At 50.9% G+C, this 23,354-nt stretch overlaps 1 long non-coding RNA gene across 3 annotated transcripts; it reads right to left on the reverse strand.

Annotated features, from left to right (window-relative positions):
- Positions 1-316: 316 nt before the first annotated feature.
- LOC126018022 (uncharacterized) lies at positions 317-11,584 on the reverse strand. 3 transcript variants are annotated; one of them, XR_007498908.1, is made up of 3 exons: positions 11,431-11,584; positions 4,388-4,589; positions 317-394 (listed from the first exon to the last, which is right to left on the reverse strand). It is a non-coding gene; the product is annotated as an uncharacterized LOC126018022 (long non-coding RNA). The 3 variants fall into 3 exon arrangements; XR_007498909.1 differs by lacking the exon at positions 11,431-11,584 and adding an exon at positions 8,699-8,745; XR_007498910.1 differs by lacking the exon at positions 11,431-11,584 and adding an exon at positions 5,579-5,716.
- Positions 11,585-23,354: the final 11,770 nt, after the last annotated feature.

Genomic DNA, 23,354 nt, shown 5'->3' on the forward strand with positions numbered 1-23,354 from the left:
CTAACTCAGATCCCAGAAAATCTGGATTCACGGCAGAAGAATCCTCCCTTCTGAAAGAACCAACCCACCCAGCCGCTTGGTCATCCCTCTCTGCCCTCTAGTGCATGCAAACCCCTTTGGATGACAAATAAAATATCGCAATGTTTTGTATCTGTTTTTTCTCAAATCCTTCGGTAATTGACTATTTTTTAATTCGAAAAACATATGACTGTATTTTGCTTGCTTGTGTCTTCCCTTTGAATTACAGTAAAATAGCATTTAGAAATGCAACTCTTATTTGGGTTTTGGAGCCCAAAATCAGCCGCTGTAGAACTTGCCTGAGATCTGAGATGTCTGTCCACTCTTACAATAAAGGGTCTCACACATCTGCGCGCCCCTAGTTAAAGTCTTCCTCCTAAGACAAAACAGAAGGAAAAAGTGGTTTGTCATACTGTGATTAGAAAGTATAGGGCCACTCTGAGCTTCACTCTGGGGGACTGTGGCTTGCAAGGGAGGGGGGTGTTTCTTGGACTGGACTCAAACTATCAAAAACCTAAACTCAAAGTTGAGCATATCTTTTCACTAGCTGCTCCTGAAGATGGCTCACCTTTTGGAAGTGACTTCCCTGAACTGGCTTGGTAGCTTGGGATACTAGAGAGTCTGAGAAGCAGGACCTCATTTTTGCAAATGAGCAAGGACCAGGAGGGAACAAGAGAAGGAAGTGAGCTGCAGGGCTGATGAGAGAGACACTGCTACCTAAAGTTTTGAGTAAAGAAAAAGGGACTCAAGAACTTCAGGACACTTCTGTGTGTAAGAAGGGTCACTGGACTTGGAAAACTGCAGAATCACTCTCTTCTTTCTTAGGGTTTTTTTTTTATCACCCTCACTTTTCCCCCAAAGCTCTCCCTAATCAATTCTCTGGTTACCTCTTGAGCCCTCAGTTTCCCCTTCAAAGCTTCCCAGCCAGATTCCCTTTTCAGCCCATCAGCTAGCTCTTCTGGGACTTAGGAAGAAAATGGTGAGTCTAACACCCCCACACACACACACTTATAGTGATTAGCTTCTCTTTGGGTGTTTAGATCTTCCCCCCTTTACAGTACTAGACACAGGCAGTCTACCTCGCCTCAATGCTTTAAAAAGTACGACAACAGAAGAGGGTGAGTGTGGTTGACAAAGCCTTCAGACAGCAAACAATGGCTTCTATTCTCCAGCTCTCCCCAAACCCAAAGAGCAAAACCGAGTCTCCCTAACTCACAACATAGCTTCCACAGGCACCAACAACCTAACAACTCACAATGGGAACAACAGAAGGACACGTCTTGCTTCAAAAGTCTTGATCTAATGTGGGTCTCTCCACAGTCCTGTTAACCCCCCCACACACACACACACATCTCCTCCCTACATTCTATTAAAAAGTAGGTTTTGGAGTTGGGGGTGATACAAAAGTAATTTCTTGTTATAAATATCTGGAAGTAATTGTGTTACTGGTGTGAGTTGTTAGGGGCTGTAAAAAGATACAACGGCACCGTGGGGAGCTCAATTGGAAAGAGAGAGCTACAATAAAGAACTCATTCAAGACATTTGCAAGGAGTAAAAAGTAAAATAATTAAATAGCCAAAGCATCATTTCTTTGTGGTTTTGTTTCATAAAATGCTAAAATAGTCATCATTTTTCTCTTTTGCCTATTGTGATTATTAATATTGCTTGCCAACAAGCAAGAAATTCCAAGAGACACTCCCCGCCTTCAAGCCATTCATGGTCTACTTTATTAACTAGCCGAGAGGCAGTTTAAATCCATAAAAATAAACTTAAGAGGACTTTCTCCAGCTTCTGAATTTGGCCTGGTAAATGCCAACAATGGCCTTGGACTACCAAGTCACCCCTAGGTGGGTTGGATTCTTGGGGGATCCCTCGTTTCTTAATCTTTCTTTCCTCAGCCTCAATAGACAGAAATCTCAGTCCCTAGATAATGTGTCCCCACCTCCAAGTAGGACTCTGAAAAGTCCTTGCCGGCAGGGAGAAAGGAAGTAGAATTCCCCACTAATAGGGAAAACTTCCCGAACTCCTCTCTATAACCTACAGTGTACTCACTGATCACTGAATGCTTCCATACCAGATCGTCCATTTTTGAATCTCTTAAAAGAAGATTTAACTGATTCCAGAAAGGCCCAGCCAACAATTTTTCAAATTTTCGCAGCAACTGGGAAGGTGGACATATTTCAAGTTCCGGTTCTGTTCTATTCCCACCCCCTCCACCTCTTCACTAAGAAGCTATCTAATTACTTAGTGCAGAAACAATCTGGGAAGCCAAGAACATTGACACTAGGAAGCAGTCCAGCGGTAGACTCCCCAGCCTCAGACCAGAACTTCCCCAATCAGACCCAGGCTCCACACTGAAAAGGGCTCTGAAAAAGCCTGGGTGTCACCAGGCCTTAGTCCTGAGCTCCTGGACCACTGCCTCTCTCCCATCCCGGACAGAAGCCTTAGCTTAGCTTTCAGATACTCCTGTTGTTCTAATCACCTAATTCTCAAAATCATCCTCCCAAACTCCTTTGTTGGGGCTAAGGAGGGGAAGCACACTTTAGGCCCTTCGGGTTCCTCAACCTAAGTATAATTAGCAATTAAGATGACAAAGTTTTACTCTCTAGAACCAAATAAGATAACAACTAATCAAATTGCCTTCAGACATTTGCAAAGGTCACCAGCTATAAAAATTGTAATGTCAACACCAACAATTAGTATTTCTCGGTAAATTCACCGGGCTTTCATGTTCTTTGCTTTTCATTTCATTTTCTGCTCTTGCCAACAACCCCCACCTCCCCATACACACACACACACACACACACACACACACACACACACACACACACACACACACACACACACACGCATATCCCTTTCCTCAAACATTCCCAAGTTCCAGTTAAACCTCTAAAATGGTTTAGGGAGCTTTAGAGAGTATGAGGGGTGAGGGGGAAGAAACCACAGTTCACTTTGTTTTTAAACTTTCTAGAAATCACTCATGACTGAAGAGCCGGTTTTAGCACTCGAAAAAGAAAGCAATTCCACTTGAAATTCAACTCCATTTCCCCCCAATTACACTTGCTAAAATTCAGGGCTATTATGGTGCAGGGGGGGACTGAGAAAATCAGCACAAGGAAAGAGGCAACAACTTTATGAACTTTGAAAAGGCACTTTTCCTCCTGGGGTCTTAGAATCGAAAAGCTCTCAAATTACTCAGACTAATTAGCTGGGAGAGGCTGCGATCGGAGGAATGAGCAGAGAGCAAAGCTTTCATATTGATTTCTTTTCAGGTCTCACAAAGAAAAAAAAAATCAGTTGATTTTCTTATTTTTTTTTTCTTTTTTAAAAAAAGCAATCCACCTTTTCACCTCGAAACTTGTTGAAATGCCAAGATCGAATGCAGCTTGGTCAGAGATTAAAAAAGAAAAAGGAAAAAAAATAAAATACCCACCGAGCGCTGGGGGCCGAAGGACGGGGGGTGAAGAAGACCTCAGCTTCTGCAGAGCTGGGGCGAAGGTTGGGGAGAAAGAACTCCGGGAGTGGAGAGTTTTCAAGTTCCGAGCTCTGCGCTCAAGTTGGGGACCAGAGTCTGGGGGGTTTGCTGGAAGCTGACAATTCACCCGCTCGGCTCTGAGCTGCTTCGGAGCGCGCGTTCCGTTCCACCGCCTTGGCCTGGTGGCTTCCTCCCGGCGCGCTCTCACTCGCTCTCTCTGTCTCGCAGCCTCCGGAGGCCGTGGGGCTGCCTGGCCCGCCGAATCCGCTAGCGCTGGTGGCGTGCACGGTGCCCCTCGGTGCCTGGATGCCAGCAAACTCTTCGGTGCCCGAGCCGAGGGCGGCACAAAGCCGGAGGGCGAGCGAGCGGGCGGGCGGGCGGGCGGCGCTGCGCTCCGGCTCCCTCGGCGCGCTCGCTCTCTGCGCCCTCGCTGGGCCCGGGGCTGGACAAAGCCTGCTGATCTCTGCGGCCGTCCCTGGCACCGGGGGGAGCACCGGAGAATCCTGCGTCCTCTCCCGCCCTCCGGGAGCATTTGACGAAGCAGTAGCCGGGAGCTACGCCGGGTGGCTCGATGCTTTCCAAGCGAGCTCAGTCTGCGCTGGCGCTGCGATGATGTCGCCCGCCCCCCGAAACCCCGCTCCGCTCCCAGCTCGCTGGCAATCGCCCTCGGACGCGGGCTTTCGCTGGAAGTAGAAAGTTTGGGCTCCTGCGTGGAAACTTCTCCGGCCCAAACTCTCCAGGCGATGCGATGGGGGGAGGGGGCCGGCGATCGGGGAGAAAGAAGGAAAGGGGGCGCTGGAGGTGGGGAGTGGGGGTGGTGGAGAGACCTGCCTGGCTATCGCAATAATAATAAAAAAAAAAAATGAAGCCAGAAGAAAGAAGCGGACTCACCTTGATGCGGCATCCTCTCTCGCGAAAGCTCCTGTCAAGAGTTGTGTTGGGTTAGTAGGGGTTTTGCTTTTGCTTTTTGGTTTGGCGGTAGTTGCTTATTAAAGACCACAAGGCTTGGAAATGGTGTTTTTAAAGGAGTTGCTGGCGAGAGTTTTCTCCACGGACGCTGCTGGTTGGGTGTGTGAGAGCGATTCTCCGATCCCTGGGAAGGAGACAGAGATTGACAATAAAATGGGGCTGTCAGCGGCTGGAAAGTGAGAGATAAAAGAGTGTGGGTGAGGGAAAGTGGCTGCAGCCAGCACACCTATGCTGATTGGTGATGGCTCAAGTGTGTTAATGTGTGTGTGCCGGCGCCCGGCCTCGCCTCCACCAGCTCCTCACTGGCCCATTAGCGAAGCCTGACCTCTGTCATCATCCTCCAGCAAAACACTTCCTCCTGCGCCTGAACCAGAGCGGGAAATGAGGCCGAGCCACGGTTCGCTTTTCAAACCCACTAATCACTCCGCAACATGCAAATGCCCCGCTCGCTCCCACACAAAATATTGCTTTATGCAAAGCAGCGCCGGAGCCTCGCGCCCGCCGATTGGATGCTCCCTCTCCCCGCCGGGTGCAATTGGTCCGTTTGTTTGAATATGAATACACTTGTTTTCGGCTCCGCCGGTGGGTCCCCCAGCTCCTCTCCCCGGCGCTGGGCCCCCCGCGCCCAGGCCCTGGAGCGGGCGCTCGCCGACATCGCTAAAACTACGAGCGCTCAGGGGAGTCTCAGCGATGCTTGCACACGCTGCCTGCAAATCTGAGGGTTCGAGTGGAGGTTGCTAGCTGGGGATCTGGCGTGTGTATGGGGGGGGGGTTCGTGCCACTGCCCCCGCCCCCAATTCGGGTACAAGACTCCCAGTTCAAGGCGGGAACAAGTTTTCACAGTTCCGTGCCGTCCTTTCTGGCCAACTCCGGAGCAGAGTGGCCTACTGCCCCTCCCCCGGCGCCCTCCCCTGCACCCCAGCTTCCAGGGCCTGGGCGCTGGCACGTAGGGAGACCCCCGCAGCGACCGCGCCCTAATGCACCTAACCTCTAGGATGAATACGAGGAAGGGGGGGCGTGCGCGGGACTTGGGGGCGATCACAATATTCCGGCGGGGGCCCAGGCCAGCCTAGATAGACCGAGAGGAGGCCACCGGACTGAGAACTAACTCACCGAGGCCGATCGGATGGATCCCCCAAGCCTAGGCCTCCCGTGGCCCCCTCGGCCCTTTCTTTCGGTCCTTTCTCCTTTGGGAAGCCGCGGTGCGCGACGGAACAGAGCAGAGGCACAGCCGGGACTGGAGAAGCCCGAGCAAACACACCACTTACTTTGTGTACAGAGGGTTCTTGTGAAAAGCCCTGAAGAGTCCTCACCAAACACTCACCAACTTCTCCCACGTGCCATTTGTTGACTAAGAGCGCGGCTTTTGCAGGCTCCCCAGAGGAGGGGGCGGGCGGGGAAGGCGGGGTGGGGGTGGCCCGGTGGAGGGAGATGCCCCAGCCTGGGAGAGCGTGTGTCTCCTCCGCAGCCACGCAGGAGTGTGTGAGTGTGGCCGGGGGTGTTAGTGGGAGCTGGGGGTTTGACAACCGCTCCTCTCTCTCTGTGTCTATGGATGATGGTTTCAGCACCAGGATCCGGTCTCCTGGGTCTGTTCAGTCCATGAGAGGCGGCTCCCCTTCAGCTGTTGCCAGAAAACCGTGGAGGAAAGTAAGTAAATGGCTTTTCTCTTCTGACCACACACCAGAAGTCCATTTGTTGAAAGCCGGACAATTAGACCACACCTCAGTACACTCCAAAGGCGCCCCTCGGAGCCGGCAGTTAAGGTGACAGGGGAGGGATCGGTTGCCTTGTCCTCCTCAGTCCAGAGATATTTCGCAGCGTGCAGGCCCTGGAGCTGGGGAAGGGGAAGGTTTTGGGACGAGGCACACCCCCCAGGATCTGGCCCAGAAGAATGGAGTTGGAGGAGCTGCAGCGAGGAGGCCAGCGCTGGCTGCACTTGACTCCTCTTGACTTCTGAAAAGTGCTGAAAGTCAGCGCTCATCAATAAAGTCTCTGCACCCTGGATTCTCTGCTGACAGGCGGCCCTGAAGTTGCCCCTGGGAACTGGGCCCCCCGGCTGCTGCGGGCTGCCCTGACCACCGCCTAGTGCGCCTCTCCAGCTGGGCCGTGAGCAGGAAAGGAAGCCGGCTTAGGGAGCGGAGGCCTCCCTGCTCGGGACCAGGTTGGGATGGGACAAACCGCTCGTCTAGGACCTGGACGGGAGGACGGTACTGTCCGAGATCCTGGAGCACTCGGCTCTGGCGAGAAAGCCCGGGCAGAGGCAAAGGTGGAGGCGCTGGGCGCCGGGGTCAGCGGCCTCCGGTGGCTGATTTCGTAGGAGCGCGACTTCCAGAGGCTCCCGGGAAGGGGACAGCGAGCCCAGGTCCAGACCAGCCCGAGTTCTTTCTCTCTCTCTCTCCCTTTTACTTCTCAGGCGCATTCAAGAAGCTGGAACTCAAGTCCTAAGCTAGGGAGAAGGGGGTTGGACAACGACCATCCCAACTGGAGGCGAATATCATTCTTACAACCTCACAATTAGCGATCGGGTGGAGATTAGCACCTTCCTTAACTTTGCTTTCGGAAGGAAGGCAGCCGCCATAATCTTGTTGCTATTCCCTGCTCCCCCAAGGCATGGGCGCTTTGGACCCGCTGCTTCTCCCTCCCCAAAGCTCAGCTAAACTTCAGGAGAAAAGTTTTAACCGCGCCAAAAATAAATTTTATTTTCCCCTGAAGGGGCGAGGAGCGCGGAACGCATGCCCCTGACGTCATTGTGCTGGGGGTGGGGGCTCCGAGACCCCTCGGAACCAACTAGCAACCAAACGTCGCCTCCAAAGTGTCAATATTTGGGAGCGGCTCGGCCCCGAGGGAGGCAGAGTTTGCAAAGTTTAAGAGTGAGAGAGGTGGGGGAGCGAGAATTCCTGCTCCGGGGAGCTCTCCGCAGGGATGAGGTTGCAGTTTTGCACGGTCACGAACCTCATCCCCTCCACCAAGTACCAGTTCAAGGGGGGGGGGGGGACGCAGCCGGGTGGTGACCGGGACCAGGAATGGGGCTGGAGGGGGCGGCCACCCCCCGAGAGTGCCCGCAGGTCGCCATTTTCAGCGCGGCGCCTAGCACGGCCCAGGCCCAGTCGCAGTCCTCCAAGCGGGGGTTCCGCGCTTTCCCCTTTTCATCTCTTTTTTTCCCCTCCAACCCCCCCCACTCTTCTGCCCGGAGCCCTCCCCTCCAGAGAGGGCGACTTTTCGGTGGTCTCCGCTGGGGCCTCCCAGGTCATCACACTCGGCAGGGGGAGGCTGACTGTAGCTTGCAGGGACCCGCAAGAAATCGCCGCGCACCCTCTGTGGCCTCGAGCCCTCGGCTAGGTCTCTTAAGTGTGAGATCTTCAGCAGCTTCACCCGCGCCTGTGTCCACCGCCAGGTTTCCTGTACAGAGGCGGCCTGCAGTGGACCCAACTCCAGGGGCTTGAAGATTTTGGGCTTCAGAACCCGATGTCCCGACAGTTCTCGCTGGTCTGCACAAAGCAGAGAGGGCTAGTGTTCAGCGCAGAATGGGGACGAGTTTTTTTTTCTGGGCTTCTGGAGAAAAGTCTCTGCAAACACCTGCGTCCCATCCCAGCTCTCTTTGCAGGCCCCTGGTGACGTGGGTTCCCCGGTTGGCGGTGCTGGCAAGCGAGAGAGACGCCCACCCCATCTGCCTTGGCCACTCGGGGCCTTCTTCTTCTTTCTCTTTCTCTCCTTTCCCAAGCAAGCTGCAGTTTTCTGGTCACCCAGTAGCACCGAAAAGACGAGGCCAGCCCTGAGCGGCTCCTGAGGGTTGCGCCGCCAGGCTGAGACCATGCCGGCAGGAGGGCAAGACGGCGCCCTCAACTTTCCACTCTCCTGCCAAATGGCAAGTGTGTCAGGGCGCTGTCTGGCTTAGGTCCTCTTCCAGGCACAGGAGGCGGCAAGCGAGCGCCTCTCTTCCCTCCCTCCCTGGGAAAGATGCTTTTAACTCATGGTCCAACTGGGTCTCCCAGCTAAGAGAGTCCTGCAACCGCAGGGATCTGACTCTCCTAAACCTTTGCTTCCCAAACCAGATATCTAGTCTAGACAGGGACCAGGTTTAAAACTTCTGGTGTCCCACAATTGAATAGTGTGGCACTTTCCTGATATATTTCAAATTGGGTTCCTAAGAAAGTTTGCTTTCTGCATTCTCATCCAGAATAGTTCTCCATATCCTCCCTGCCCCCCCCCCCCTCCAATAGCAGCCGCTCTCACCAGGCAAGAGTTCAGCTTCAAAAGAAAAGCAAGCTCAGGCCACTTCTCCCTAGAGATCCCCTCTGGTTTGGGAGACCAGAGACCCAGCACTAAAGTTTGCCCTAGAATGGAGCAGGGCACCTGGTCTGGGGACAGGGGTGTTTTGCTGGGAGGGGTGGAATTTGAGGCTGGAGAAGGAGGAGGGAGCAAATGTCACGGCTGCCTCCCAGAGCAGCCAGGGAACCAGAGCTAAGCGTATCCTGACGGGCTTTTAAAATGACATTGATTGGGACAAGCTGTTCCCCACCCCAGTAAGAGTTAATCTGCCTGTTAATCAAGGCACTAAAGGACTCAATGTGAGTTTTATTAGCGATTGGAGAACAGAGGCGGCAGCGAGGGATCAAAAGCCTGGTGCCGGGGCTGGAGAGATAGCATGGAGGTAAAGCATTTTGCCTTTCATGCAAGAGGTCATCGGTTCGAATCCCAGCATCCCATATGGTCCCCTGTGCCTGCCAGGAGCAATTTCTGAGCATGGAGCCAGGAGTAACCCCTGAGCACTGCCGGGTGTGACCCAAAAACCACAAAAAAAAAAAAAAAAAAAAAAAAAAAAAAAAAAAAAGCCTGGTGCCTAGATATTTGTTAACGGCGGTCACCAAAAAAAAAAAAAAAAAAGTATTTTCAATTAGAGAACAATTTGGCACTTTTCATTACTTCTTACCTCTGTCCCACAGACTGACTAAACAAACAGGGCAAAGGGGGAAACAGAGACCAGAGATGCGATGGTGTAGAGAAGCAGGGGAGGGTAAGAATCCTCAGCAGGGAGCCCAGCCACCACCACAAAGTTCACCCAGGAAAGAAGAGAAGAAAACCAAAGCCCCACCTGCCACCAGCAGCCCCGGTCCGACGTGTGAGTCTTTGCCGCTCAGTTCCCTGAGGCCCAGATCTGATCCAGCACAGGCCTCAGGGGCAGCAAAAAGTTGCTGTAGCGAGGACTCTCCTTCCAGCTCTCTCACGCTGCCCCCTTCTGCCCCAAAGGGGTTTGGGGGCTCTCCCTTCGGTTTCCTTTTGAAAGTCTAAAGCAAATTCATAAGCAATCGCTCTGGCCCTGGGGAAATCTGCAGGGTAACTCATTCAATAATCCAAATGATAGGAGAGGGTCGGAAGGGGGGCTAAGGGGGAAGAAACGGGGGGGGGAGATCAGGCGGCCACAGGCACCTTCCGATCCAGGAGGGCACGAGTGTTAGAAGGCGACAGAGGAGGTCCCTGCTTGGCCCTGGGCGCGGGGCACGGACTCTGGTCAGAGGTAATTATGTCACTGCGTTTTCTCGCCGTGACAGCCGAATAAACACCATCTCCAATAAACATCTCTAATGAGGGAGGAGGCCCAAGGATGGCGGGCTTTGATTTATGACTGGAGGAGAAGGTCCACTTCCCACTGCGAAGCGGGCAACCTGCTCGCCGCCCAGCTCCGGAGACCAGATCGCAGCGCAGAGGAGCCGGGCCCAGGTAAGGCGCGAGGCCGGCCGGCTGGGGGCCGCTTCTCCCGCGGGCCTGCAGACCCTGCGAGGGGACACGGGCCGGGCGGGTACCGCTGGGGTAGGGGGGGTGTCCTAAACACCTGTCACACGTGCCGTGGATTCAGTATCCCAACGTGCTTTTCCCCCCAGCCAGGCTTGGGGAGGGGGTGCCAGGAGGCACTGGACGGGAGATAGGGGTGAGCCCAGGCCTAGCCTTGAGGCCTCCCCACTCTCCAGCGGGGGTGCTCCTGGGCTCTGCCCAAGCCTGCCCTGGCGTCTCCAGCCGCTTGAGGCTGGACTCCCGGAACTTTTGCTCCCGTGGAACAACCACTGAGTCGAAGTGGGGTGGGAACCTCCTGTGTCTGACCCACTTCGGAAACACTCTGGCAGCCGGTTGGCCGTCCCAGGGCCGAATGGGGCCCCAGCGCAGCTTTCCCGGGTTCCCCAAGTCCCCCCAACAACTTCGCATCGAGGCTACAAGCGCAGCGCGAGCAGAAACCGGATTCCGCGTTCTAGCTCAGTGAGAATCGCTAATTATTAGGTCTCCCCGAGTGAAGCTCAAATCACACGCTGGGAGCCCTTCGCGCTGCCCAGCTCCGCGAGCCACATTCTTTCGTCCTCTGCTTCTCTGAGAAACGAACTCCGGGCGCTCACACTTTGTTTCGGTCAGACCAGCCACGCCACACAACCACGGGAAAGTTTTTGCTGCACTTCGCCTGCCGCGCCGGGATGATGTTGCCACGAACTCTAGCAGCTAGTGGGGGACTTTCTCGTCGCATGAACTGTCGTGAACTGCCTTGGCGAGGGGTAGGTGGGTGGGGGGCAGCTAGATGCTAAAGGCGCACTCCATCTTCTACAGTACTCAAGGTCGCAAGCAGGTTCTGCAAACAGCAACGAGCAGAACCCCAGGTCCCTTCTTCAACCCCATCCCGCGCGGCTCAGCACCCAACTGCAAAGTCATCTTTGGGGGAGGGGCTGGAACATTTGGCTACTTTGGCACAAAAGCGCGCTCGGCCAAGAGAAGACAGCATTCCCCCCCCCCTCCCATTCCACCCCTTTCAAGCCCACCCTTCCATCTTTGTTTGTCTCCATTAAAAAAAAAGAAGAAAGAAATGAAAAGAAAAAAAACTAACACATCAAGCCCTTGAGCTACTTGGGGGCGGGCACCCGTCGTGGGCAGAGGAGAAGGCGGCGCAGGCCGGGCACCCGGCTGGGGCCGGAGCTCAGGCGGGTTACCTGGGTGCGGAGGGCGGGGAGGCAGGTGAGCCAGGCGGCGCCGGTTCCCACACTTCTCACCGCCGCTCGGCAGGGAAAGTGGCAGATCTGACAGCCGCGTTCTACGCGAGGACCTGCCCCAGAGTTTAAATGTCAATGATAAGAAAAGAGGGTGCTCAGGCAGTCGCTAACTTTCCTTAATATCCTTGCCAGCGCCGTTCTCATTGGCTGCGAAGCCCGCGTGACGTCACGGCGCCCCGACTTGGGCTCCGCTCCTTGCGGACTAGCGCTCGGGCCCGGCGGGAGCTTGTTCCAGCTCGGCCGGGCCGGGCTCAGCTAGTAGCCACCCAGGCCCCGGCCCCGATCCGGCTCAGCCCGGCGCGCCCAACCTTGTCAACTCTAAGGAAAGTGGCCGCTCCTGAGCTCTAGACTCCACGCACCCACCGCCTGCCTGCTCAGGGGGTCTTCCCCGTCCCCGTCTCTGATGTCTGAAGGGGACACTTTCCCCGTGGGATCGGGAGGTTGCACTTGGGTTGAGAGGAGCCTTGGGCAGAAACGGTTTTCAAGGGGATCTCTTGAAGGGACGGGGACCCCAGGTTGACGCTCACGTCTACTTAGTCACCCGCTAAGCGCACACAGCCACTTTGGAGAAAGGACTAACGCTCTCTTGATGCTGAGGCCTAAGTCCTGCTCAAGCTGCTTGGTTTTCCAGAGTGGAGCCCCCCTGAAGATACCTGCTAGTTGCTTCCTTCACCCCCCTGCCCCCATATCCCTTGGACTGAAAAACTCCTGTGTTGCTTAGGGGGGAAAAAGTGAATTTATTCATCTTTGGCTGGCTTGGGGGTCAAGAGTGAAAGATGAAAATAACAAAGTCCTAAACCCTGAAGTCAAGATTCTACTTTTGAAGCTGAGCAAACCACCTGATTGTGTGTGTGGCAGGTTTCTTAATGTCACCCCTCGTTAGATATGGTAGTGAGTGTGTTTTCTCTCAACACCACCAGGGAATGTGGAGGGCAGTTTAGTGGAGCTGAGTGGCCTGTTGTCTCAGGAGGAAGAATTAGATCCCACCATTCTCCTGATTCCCTCCACCTCAATCAACAGGAGGGCTCTTCTGCACGACCTTCATCTTGGTCATGAACTTGGAAGTGACAGATCTAGATTAGGAAGTGCAGGGGCCACAGGACAGGTGGCAAGGAAGTGAAGTGAAGTGAAGTGAAGAGAAGGGGTGTGGCATTGCCCTGGGGCAACCCATGAAGTTTGCCTTGGGCAACAGGAACATAGGTTAACCGAGACAAACTCCATGGATTCTAGACCCAGAAAGGGGACCTCTAGGAGAAGGAGAACCCCAGGACATGCTTCATCGCCTGGCTGGAATGGAGCAGCCACCAGAGATTTTGGCGAGTAGATGACACCAGGGAGGGTCAGAGAGTTCTTGTTCTCATCCTTGTACACCTGACCAGGTGCCACGATGTGCAACCAGCCCCACCAAATCTTCCAAGGCCTGAGCACAGGTTGGAGGAGGGGGAAAGATGGGAACTTGTTGGGTGACAAGTCTAAGTCGGGTATTCCTAATAAATTTCCAAAAAGATCTCCCACTTAGAGCCCTCAAACTTTATAACAAGAACGTGCAATGCCCCTGTCCACCCACTGCCCCCAATGGTCCTTTGAGTCTAAGCCAGGTCCCTACTGAGCCCACAAGGTCCTGACTCCACAAAGTCCTGAACCACTAGGAGGGGCGCCGCCTCATTTATCTGTGGCCATCAACTATCTCCCAGGACCTCTTTTCTTGTCAGCTCTCATTTCATTTCTGGAACTCGATTCAGCACTGGGCCACAGGACGTGCTGAGGTCCCCAAATCCCCGTGGCTGGTTCTGAAGTTCTTGGGAGGGCAGCGAGTAGGCCTCGGGCCTGGGGTGGTCTCCCTAAGCCCCCAGTTTCTGAAGAGGCTCCCTCTGTCAAGCCGAAGCCCCGGTGGAAGCTGCTTTGGACTTGTTTAGAGTTTGGTCCATTAAGCGTGCGCGGATCCCTGCAACCCAGCAGGGTTCTCGAGCGCGACGCTGGAAACGCCACGGCCCCAGCCTGCTTATCTGCCTGTCAATAAAGGGCGTGCTCCGGCCGAGCGGGTGCGCCGGGCGCTGGCGGGCGAAGCCCCATCGGGCCCTTCCGAGCTCCAGGCCAACGCCCGAGCAGCTCTTCCACTGCCCCAGGCACAGAGGGCAGAGCGAGAACCAGCCCGCACAGAAATTAAGGGCTGGTGTCGCGGCCCTGGACAAGTCCAGCTCGACCCCCTAGGTCGTTTTCTGCTCTAGGGACAATGCTGGAGTGACTCTACCAGCACCCTAGAATTAGAGGTTCCTCCCTCCAGGCCTGGCACGGGCCTTATGAGAGAGCCAGATCGGCCTCCCTCGTAGTCCCCAAGACGCTGGGTCGCTCGGGCCGCAGAGCCATAGAACCACAGGGCCCGGAGGATCCGGGGACACCTTCGACGTGTGGAGGTGGAATGCGAGATCTGGATTGCGACCGTGAGGCGGTGCAAAGGACCAGAAATGGGCTTCCCCTTCTCCCCTGGCTTTCCCTTCGCTCACGCTAGCCCAGGCTGAAAATCTCAGCTATCCAGGGCAGTGCCAAGGGCTGAAGCTGTGCTCGCAGCCTCCCTCCCGTACAGTCAAGGGATCCCAGATCACCGGCCTAGGCGGCGGCCATGAAACACAGCGCTTCCCCATGCAGAGGGGGTTCGGGGAGGAGTACGGACTAATGGGCTGGAGAGGAAGAAAGGAGCTGGAAAGATGGGAGCGGGGGTGGGAGGCTTGGTTGAAAGTCCAGCGGGAGAGGGGAAGATAGATCGTCCTAGGCTTTTACGGTAGCAGAGACGGGCTCTGCTGGTTCGAGGTACGTCCCCCGCCTCCCTTTAACTACTTTATGCAAATAAAGCGGCCTCCAGATTGGCCGCGCCCCTCCCTCCCGATCTGGGCTTCAGGATGGGTGGGAATTGATTTAGTATTTGTCTTTCACTGAATTGGGCATTGGGTGTCGCAACCATTGGCAAGTAGAAATGACTTTTTTAACTTCAATATTTTCATTTCATTTTGAAAATCGCATAGTTGTCTATCTTTAATTTCTAGTTTATTTATTCCTGGAAAAGTAAATTTAAAAGGGGGTTAATAAAACTTTCCATATAAAAATTAATGGAGGCAGAAGGCATAGATCAACTGAGAGGAAATAGTGTGTCGTCACCTCAAATAGCCAAACAACCCTGAAATCCATATATTATCTCAGAAATTAAATCTGCAGTACATGTGGCACTTTTTTTTTAAATCTTCCCCACTCCTTTCTCTCTAAATGGCAAGCTTGCTTTTTAAGCAAGATTTAAAAATATGTAATTGGGAGGAACTGTTTTGAATGAATCTGATCATCAAAAAAGGGAAACGTTTTGAAAAATACTATTTGCTATCTCTTCACCCAGGTTTAAAAGACTGCATAAAGGCACAATTAGATACAATACTGTGATTTCTCTTTCAACTATTCACCCTGCTTTCCACAGATATATCTAGTTTCTTTTCTCTTCTCTCAGTTCTTCCCCACCATAAAGTTTTCTTGGACATTTTAGGAAAAAAGTTCAGATCATTTCAGTTTGCTTTGCCAATAAGAAAGTCTCTATTACAACCAATTTGAGAAAATCCTGGCTCTCTTTTACTTCTAACCTTTTCCATATTAAGTCAATCTGTGGCACCATGTTTGATTTCTTTTCACTCGGTCTGGGTGGAGACTGAGACATTAGCTGAATTCCCTGGGGGTGATTGGATGCAATTCTCTGAAAGTAGACAGGCACGTCCTGGATGTTAGAAATTCACTTTTTCTCAACGTGACAAGGCCGCCTTCGATCTACAATTGTATTTGAATGGGCAATGAGCGGAAAGATCTCTCATCATTAAGCTTGCTTCTATTTTAGCAAAATAACAAGAGCCTTCATTTGCACACAAATGCTCATAAAACTCAGATGCCCTACAATTCTTTTTTATTTTTTATTTTTCACTTATATTTAAAATATTTTAGTCATGGTGAAATTACAAAGTTATTCATGATTGGACTTCAGGTGTATCCTACAATTCTTTAATAAAAAAATGGTTGGCTGCATAATTTAAACTGGAGGTGAGATAACAGAGAGATGGTGGGGTTCAGGGTAGCCCCTTTCTTTACCCCTAAAGGCCCATGTGATCAAGTTGACATTTTTTTAAACTTTAAATCTTAAATAAGATGTGAGTTGTAACAAGAGGATTGGCACTTACTCTGTGACCCTTATAATTGGATTAAATATAGACTGAGACGTACAAAAACATACCAAGATTGACATCTGCCAACTGGACTTCCTTATGATTGATTGTGATGCTTCGTGCTGGCAACAATAATGAAATAAATTGTACGGATAAAACAGCACATTTGTCATTTCCGTGCCATGAGTGAGGAAGTCAACGAGTTAGGAAGGCTGCTAGCTGACAGGCGCGAGCAGGAGGCAAGCTAAAGAGATAAATAAGGATTCCAGGCATTGACAGGACAAATTATAACTTGTCACAACCTTTTTCAATTCAGAAGTTTTCAATTAACATATATATTGCTGTTACATATAAGATAAGGGGGCGCCTACATAAACACACTTGGTGTCCTGGGACTCTCCCAGTGCCAAGGGCTTTGGTGCCCAGGCCTCTTAGGTTGTTTGCAGGTGAACTTCAGTTCACCTGGAAGCCAGGAGTGGCCAGACAACCAGCAGTGAGCCTAGAATTTATAAGGTAGCTGAGTGACTCCTCCTCCTATTATTTGGCCTGTAGGTCTTATGCCCTTTTATCCCCAAAAACAAAAGGGAGAGTCTGGGCAAAGCTTGACTCAGGAAAGGTAAGTCCAGTTCCAACTGGTGCTGCCTTCCAAGTGACAGAAGAGCTGGAAGACACAGGCATCTCCTTTCTTGTCCTCAGAAATTCTGAACCCCTACAGTGGGGGTATTACAAATGGATCCTCCTGAGTCCAAGCCTAGGCTACTGAATCCTGGTGTGACCTGAGAATACACCCCAGATCTGGAACTCCTCCTCTGATTGCTGGCCAACACCGCCTTGGAGGAGAGGTAGTGACTAAACCAGCTCTTTGTTTTACCAGCAAAAAAAGAGTTGCCATCCCCTCTTCACCCTTTGGTGTTTTATACAGCTTCCACATTTCCTTTTGGCCCATGGATGGGGAAGAGCCAGCTGATATATCCTTGGGTTACCTGAGGCCATTCTAGTAGAGTTAGTGGGGCTTAATGGGGGGGGGGGGGGACAGAAGAATTATTCCTACAGGGCTACAATTTGGAAGTGACTTTGGTGTATATGGTGGAAAGTAGGGTATGTGGATGAATACCAAGAGGGATACAAATTTGGAAAAGCACTTGGGAAGAAGTGGGTAAACTCCTCAGCCATTCCATCCTGAGGGAGCCAACTTCTTTGTTTTGTAGCTTTAAGCACACATCCCAAGGTAGAATTTTCCCATCTACCAGTATTTCTAGTCTCTCTGGCAATAAATGTCTCCCACCCAAACCCAGCAAATGCTTGAGAAACTCTGGAAGCAAATACACTCAGGTCTGAGCATACAGGGCAGGTGAGAAAGGCATAGAAGTGGGACCAGCTTGCCCTGGTCGAGCCCCAGAGCTCAGAAACTCAGGTGGTCAGTTCTTGGGGAGTGGGGGACTAAGGCTCCAGAGCAAGGCCTCCCTTCTGTATATGGTCCATCTTTGCTGCCTAACTCCAGAACCCTTGGATACATCTGGATTTTTACAGGGAGAAGAGCCTGATTTTAGCGTCGAGGTCACACCACCTGTCCCTAAAAACACGGCCTAATAAGGCACATTTAACCCCAAGCTCCTGTATTCTAATTGCCAGGTGCTTGCCACCAAACACGACACTGGAAACCCCCATTTTTTTTTCAAGACAGAATCAGAGGAAGAAGGGGAGGAAGAGAAAAGGGTGGGGGAAGCCCACCAAAAACAAAACAAAACAAAAAAAAACAACAAAAACCCACTAACCAAGTGACATGGAATTAGCTGGAAGCTGCAGAATTCCCCAGGGACCACAGCCATTAACATTATAATCTCAAACGCCATTTTTTATGTAACACTATTGTTAGTAAATCAACTCCTCAGGTCCTCTGAGACGCTGACCCCTGGCAATTCAGTGAAAGTGTAATTATCTCCCCGAATCTTGGACAGATTTAAGAGATTACATTTCAACTAAATCTATATCAATGCTAATTCCCTCTCTCCCTCCAGCCTGCAGGTGCTAGGCACGGGAAATGGCGACGGGCCCCAGCAGAACTCTTCACAAAGGGGAGAGGGCTTGCTGAGTACAGGGCCAAAAGAAATGAAGCCCCACATAAAATTACACCTATTTTTTTTTTTTTTTGCTACAAAACCTGGTTCTTATATAGCAAAGTTAAACAAAGCAGCTATGCTAAATTAGCGTTACATAAAGGCGAGTTTAATGCTCGGTTACAGTCAACTGGTGTATCTCTGATGGCTAATTGTCTATCAAAATTAAAGAGAAAAGAACAAATGATTCGTTATAAGAAGGTGTTAAAAGCTTCCACAAAGGACATTTCACAAATATAATATCGGCAGCTCCGGGATTGCCCGCGGGGTTGTTCAGGCCCCGGCCCTGCGCAGCTATGAAAAGTGGGGTGCGGGCTGCTATTTGCCTGGCAAGAGCTCATTTCCTCCCAAATGAGTATAATAAAAAACCTGAGAGGCGATATTAGCGTAAAGATCGGGATTAGTAGTAATCGGCGCGATGGACGCGGCTTCCAAGGCGACCCCTAGTCTCTCTGCCCGAGTTGGGGGGCGGAGGGCGCTTTGCCATCCTCCCTCCACCCGCGAGGACATCACAGCCCACTCGCTAGTGCTTCGGTGGCGGGCACCGGAGGAAGCGAGCACCGGGGCTGGGGGTAGTTTCAACAAAGGAGAGCAGACTGCACCCTCCCGGCTGGCTCTTCTCTGCCTTCTCCCAGCTGGAAACGGACGCAGATACTTCTCTCGGAGCTCCAAGAGGCGCAGGCACTGTCCGGCACGTGTCTTTCTGACGCACTGAGCTGGCCAGCCCACCCTTTAGGGTTGGGCAAGGATGCAGAGCGTAGCAAGACGGTCCCCCTTCCTCCAAACCACACCAGCTCTAAGCTCCAGGGGTATCTGTTGTCCATTCAATCCGAAAGCCACCAAAACGTCCGGGGCCAGGTGCACAGAGGACAACTCCAGACTCACGTAGCCGGCCCGCAGCAACCAAGAAGCTGCGACGGGCCGTCCTGGCTTTGCTCCCGCGGCCAGGGTCTCTGTAAAAGAATTTGAGCCTGGGAATAAAAGCCCAAAGCAAATCAGGCAAGAAGAGCAACAAACCGTCTGGAAAATGGACCCGGGGAGGCGCAAGAATGTAACTTATAAAAAAAAAAAAAAGCTACCTTTGACAACTTGTGTCCTTAAAAAAAAGTGTATTGAAGATAATTGAAGTGATTACAATTCATTGCTGCCTGACTTTGAATATGAACAGTCACATAATGGCATTCCCCCCACCCCACCCCAGCTCTACAACAACAGTTTAATTTCCATTCTTCGACTTCGGGGTCCTCGCGCCTGCCGCCCGGGGCAACGCGGAGCTCATGCAGAAATCTTGGCACCTGCCTGCATTATTCATCTCAGAGACTTGGGGGTGGGACAGGGGTGGGAGAGATGGTTTGTTTCCGTCTCCCTCTGAAACTGGTCCCGAAAATCCTTGGGATCTGTGAAAGGGCGAGAGGTATCAACCAAGAGACAATCGCTGTCAAGGGGCCACTTTGCCCGATGGGGCCCGCGAGCGACGGCTCTGCGTCGGGGCCAACTCCAGTGACCTAGTATCCTTGCTCCCACCAGTGGGAACAGGTCAAAAGGGCCCAAACCAGAGCCTGACTGCCTTCTTTGGCCGGCCGCCCTTCCTTCGGCCTCCCTTTTTCCTTCTTGCCTCTGGACCTTTCCTCTTGGTTCTCAGTTCTTGCTTTCTTAGCAGGTTCGCGTCCCATGAGGAGCGAGGGTCGGCTCTGGGGAACCCCCAACCCACCCCACCTCGTAGAGTCAAAATTGCTGGGGCCTTCAACTTGTCCAGCCTCCACCAGGACCTCACCACGCCTCGCAGCCCGGTAGAAAAAGGCCAATAAGGTCAAGGCTTGGAGAGACAAGGGCGCGCGGATCTTGGAGAGGAGAGGGAGTTCACGCTAGGGGGAAGTTGGTAAGGAGCGAAGTAGGCGCAGCCCCTTCCTCAGACGTGGGGTTAGGGGACAGACCCTGTGTCCCTCTCCGAGAAACTACCGCCTCTTAAAAAAAAAAAAAAGACCATCTGGTAATTGTCTTTCTTTAGATCTTCCCTTAATTATGCTTTTAATTAAAGATGGTTCAAGGCACCGGACCACATGAAGGGCAGTAATTACAAATTACATTACAAACCCGACAGATGTACCGGGATCTGCTGGGAAAAAGGTACCGGAATAATAATAATAAAAAAAAAATTGGACTAAACTTTGGGATAAATGAGTCGGCGGCTTGCAAAAACAGAAGCACAGTTCTGACCATGGAGGCTGCAGCCAGGATGTAAGTTTTGTGTCATGATTGTTTTCATATTTCTTTGACGTCTATTGATTTGGAGGCAGCTGCGAGCCTTTGTCACAGGAGAGAAGAGCAGTCACAATATATTAGCTTGATGGCATAACTCGAACCAAAGAAGCGAGGGAAGTCGGAGTGACGGGGGGCGCACGTGACCCCGCCCGGGGCCTCCCGGTCCAGCCCTTACATTAACTTGTTTTAACAGGAATAATGGAGCATTACTAGGAGTGTTTGGTCAGAATGTGTGCTCCTGTCTCTAGAACTAGAACGCGGGCTGTGAGAGAGCTGCTGCTAGGGCCATAGGGCCAAGGGAGGGATCGGTATGCCCTCACCCCGAGCTGAAGCCGGATTCTTGGCTGGTATCTGTTCTCCGCTCCGTGCCCACGTCGAGGGGCAAGGGAATAGGTGCCAATGCCTCGGATCTCGGCCTTCGCCCCTAGACTCTAAGCTAAGTCTTCACCCTCTGGGTCTCCCTGATCTCTGGGTCTCCCTGGCGGCTTCCAGCCCACAGAGTCAGGACTGTAGGTTGGCGACCTCCAGGCAGTGGCCAGCCTGCTCTGGCGTGCGCACCGATTCGCTGCGGGTTCGAGGCGCACCGGAGCGTGATGCAGTTTGTGAAAACACTGGGGAGGCATCTGGGTCATTTCCTTGGCTAATCACCGGCCCAGTCTGCACCTTCTTCCACCCTTGACCCGTCCCTGCCGCTGCCACCCAGTCTGGAAGAAGTTTCTGCCGCCAACTGAATCACCAGGAGTCGGTAACTGCACTTCCAAGCGGAAAAAAAATAAGTGCCCATCACTCACCCATCTATGGACTGCGCGGGTGCGGCGCCACGGGAAGCTAGCTGGCCCGCACAATTAAACAAGGCCATTGCCGGTGGGACGATCGAGGCTTTCTGTCATCCACGTGCTTTCAGATATCGATACACCCCCCCCATTGCTGACCCAAAATTGTGCACGTGGAGCTCGCCACGGAGGACTGTTCCCCCCGGAAGGGTGTATTATCCACGCCTGATCTCACCAAAGAGAACAGGTCTATGGTTGGACAAGACCCAGCGGCCTGACACCACCTCGCTGCCAGCGCAACGGAAAGTTCCCTTTTGATTCGTCCTCTCACTATGTTTCCTCTTCTCCTTGGAGTTACAGTTTCTCAGAGGAATGTAAATATTTTGACTAGACCGCTGCAGGGGCCTTTAAAACACCAGGCACAATCATCTGTGGAATACTGTAGTTTATAGTTCCAAAACTTGGGTGTTGAGAGTCTGTCTTGCTGAGGAGTCCATAGAACTAGTGGCGACCTCTCAACTCCCTATTTGTCTAGTGAAACCAAGTATTTCCTAGTGATTGTCCAAATTTCTGCCAAGGCCACTTCCCAATTGTTTGCAGAGAAGAAAAAAAAAATCAACACAGCAGATCTTTTGATAGAGTGGTGAAAGCAAATTTTCCTTGTTTTTCTGGCTTCACACTCTACCTTTGAGATTTGGAGGCTTGTTCCCAAAGAGCCCAGAAGTAGAAAGAATATTTTGGAGTTTGGAAAAAAAAATCACTCTACCTCTTTTGTGTATTTAAAGTAGGCCCTTTTCTAGTTTAATATTTAATACAAAACATATATTGAAATAGGATGCAAATGTCAGAGGTTCAATAAATAGAAAAGTAGCGGTAAACGCCCCCTCTTTCTGCTTAGAATGCAAATAATATGTCTTTTCTTCCAAAATGAAGCAAGTATTGCATGGAGACATAATGCATCACTGAATATGATTTTAAAAAGTATTAGCAAACATTTCCCAATATTTATGTGCTAGGGTCTATAATCTGAATATGTTTCTAAACATAGCTATGTTATTTTAAACATTGTTTTCAATTGTTTTTGTTGTTCAAGTATTTATTTTTAAACTTTTTTAACACACTTAATGCCATTTAAAACTATTTTAGAGCCTAGCTGCAAATTCATCTATATCTTCTTATTCCCCTCTCCCATTTCATAAATGTAATGAGGATTTTATATAAAATCTGTTGAGCATTTTAAGTAAATTTAAAAATATTTAAAAATATATATGTTTAGGGGGCCAGAGAGATAGCATGGAGGTAAGGCATTTGCCTTTCATGCAGAAGGTCAGTGGTTCGAATCCTGGCTTCCCATATGGTCCCCTGAGCCTGCCAGGAGTGATTTCTGAGCATAGAGCCAGGAGTAACCCCTGAGCGCTGTCGGATGTGACCCAAAAACCAAAAATATATATATATATTTTAAATTTTTTATAAATAATCTTTGTAACAAATAATGGTTAGATTTTGTTTTATAGAAAATTTATTTCAATGAAATGAAGCAGAAAACTGATAATGTAATCATTTTATACAACTCTGACAAAATATGGAAGCAGAAAAAGAAAAATGATAGTATTGATTAGTAATATTGATGTGATACTATTTTTGCTGTTGCTATTATAAGAAATATGTATTTTCCAGAATATATTAATCTTTTATATTATTCCATGTTTCTATTAGAATATTCACCTATATATTCTAAGAAGCCTTTTGTGTGCTCTATGACTTTCAAGAAGTATAAATTATTGCTTTAAGAAAGTAAAATGTGGCTACTTTATGTTTCACTGTTCTCTCTTTACAATCTGCTCCAGATTCTTTTTTAAAAAGCCCATTGCAGCTTTCTCCCTCAATTCCATCATGAAAGTGAATAGTAAATGCCATTCAATTTAGAGGAGCTCAAGCACAGAGAATATAAAGATTTTGTTCAAAGAAAACCTTCTTCACATCTATTTTTGGACTTGAAGACAGTTCTCGACTGGAAGCAACATCAGTACACATCTCTGACTGCATATGAAGCTATTTGAAGCAAGTGACTTTGGGGTTCATTTTAGGAAAAAAAAAAAGATAAACATGGAAGCATGGGTTCCTGGGAGACTCACAGGCTGCAGCGGACCCCAGGAGGAATAAAGAAATCTGTGCTCATACCCACCCCTGAGTTACAGGCAAGCATGTGCTTCCTCTTATTTTCCTGCCTGTGTTACATTTTTTGTGTGTTTGACAACTGAACCAGACAGAAGCCTGCAACATCTTGCCTTTGGGGACTTCCTGTGGCTTTACCCCATTCCCTGGAGATCCTTAGAATCCTAGATTCGATGGAGGGATTACAGAGAACCACAAGCATTCTCTTCCTAATCCATCTGGGGCTAATGCAGTGTTGATAACAACCTTTCTGTGACTTGACAGTTTCAGACCATTCAAATGAGAACAAATAACAGGAATTTAGTCGTGGAGATGGGAATAAAATAGAGGCAATGTGTATTGCTTGT

Source organism: Suncus etruscus, chromosome 9 (assembly GCF_024139225.1).
Source record: "Suncus etruscus isolate mSunEtr1 chromosome 9, mSunEtr1.pri.cur, whole genome shotgun sequence".
NCBI lineage: Eukaryota > Metazoa > Chordata > Mammalia > Eulipotyphla > Soricidae > Suncus > Suncus etruscus.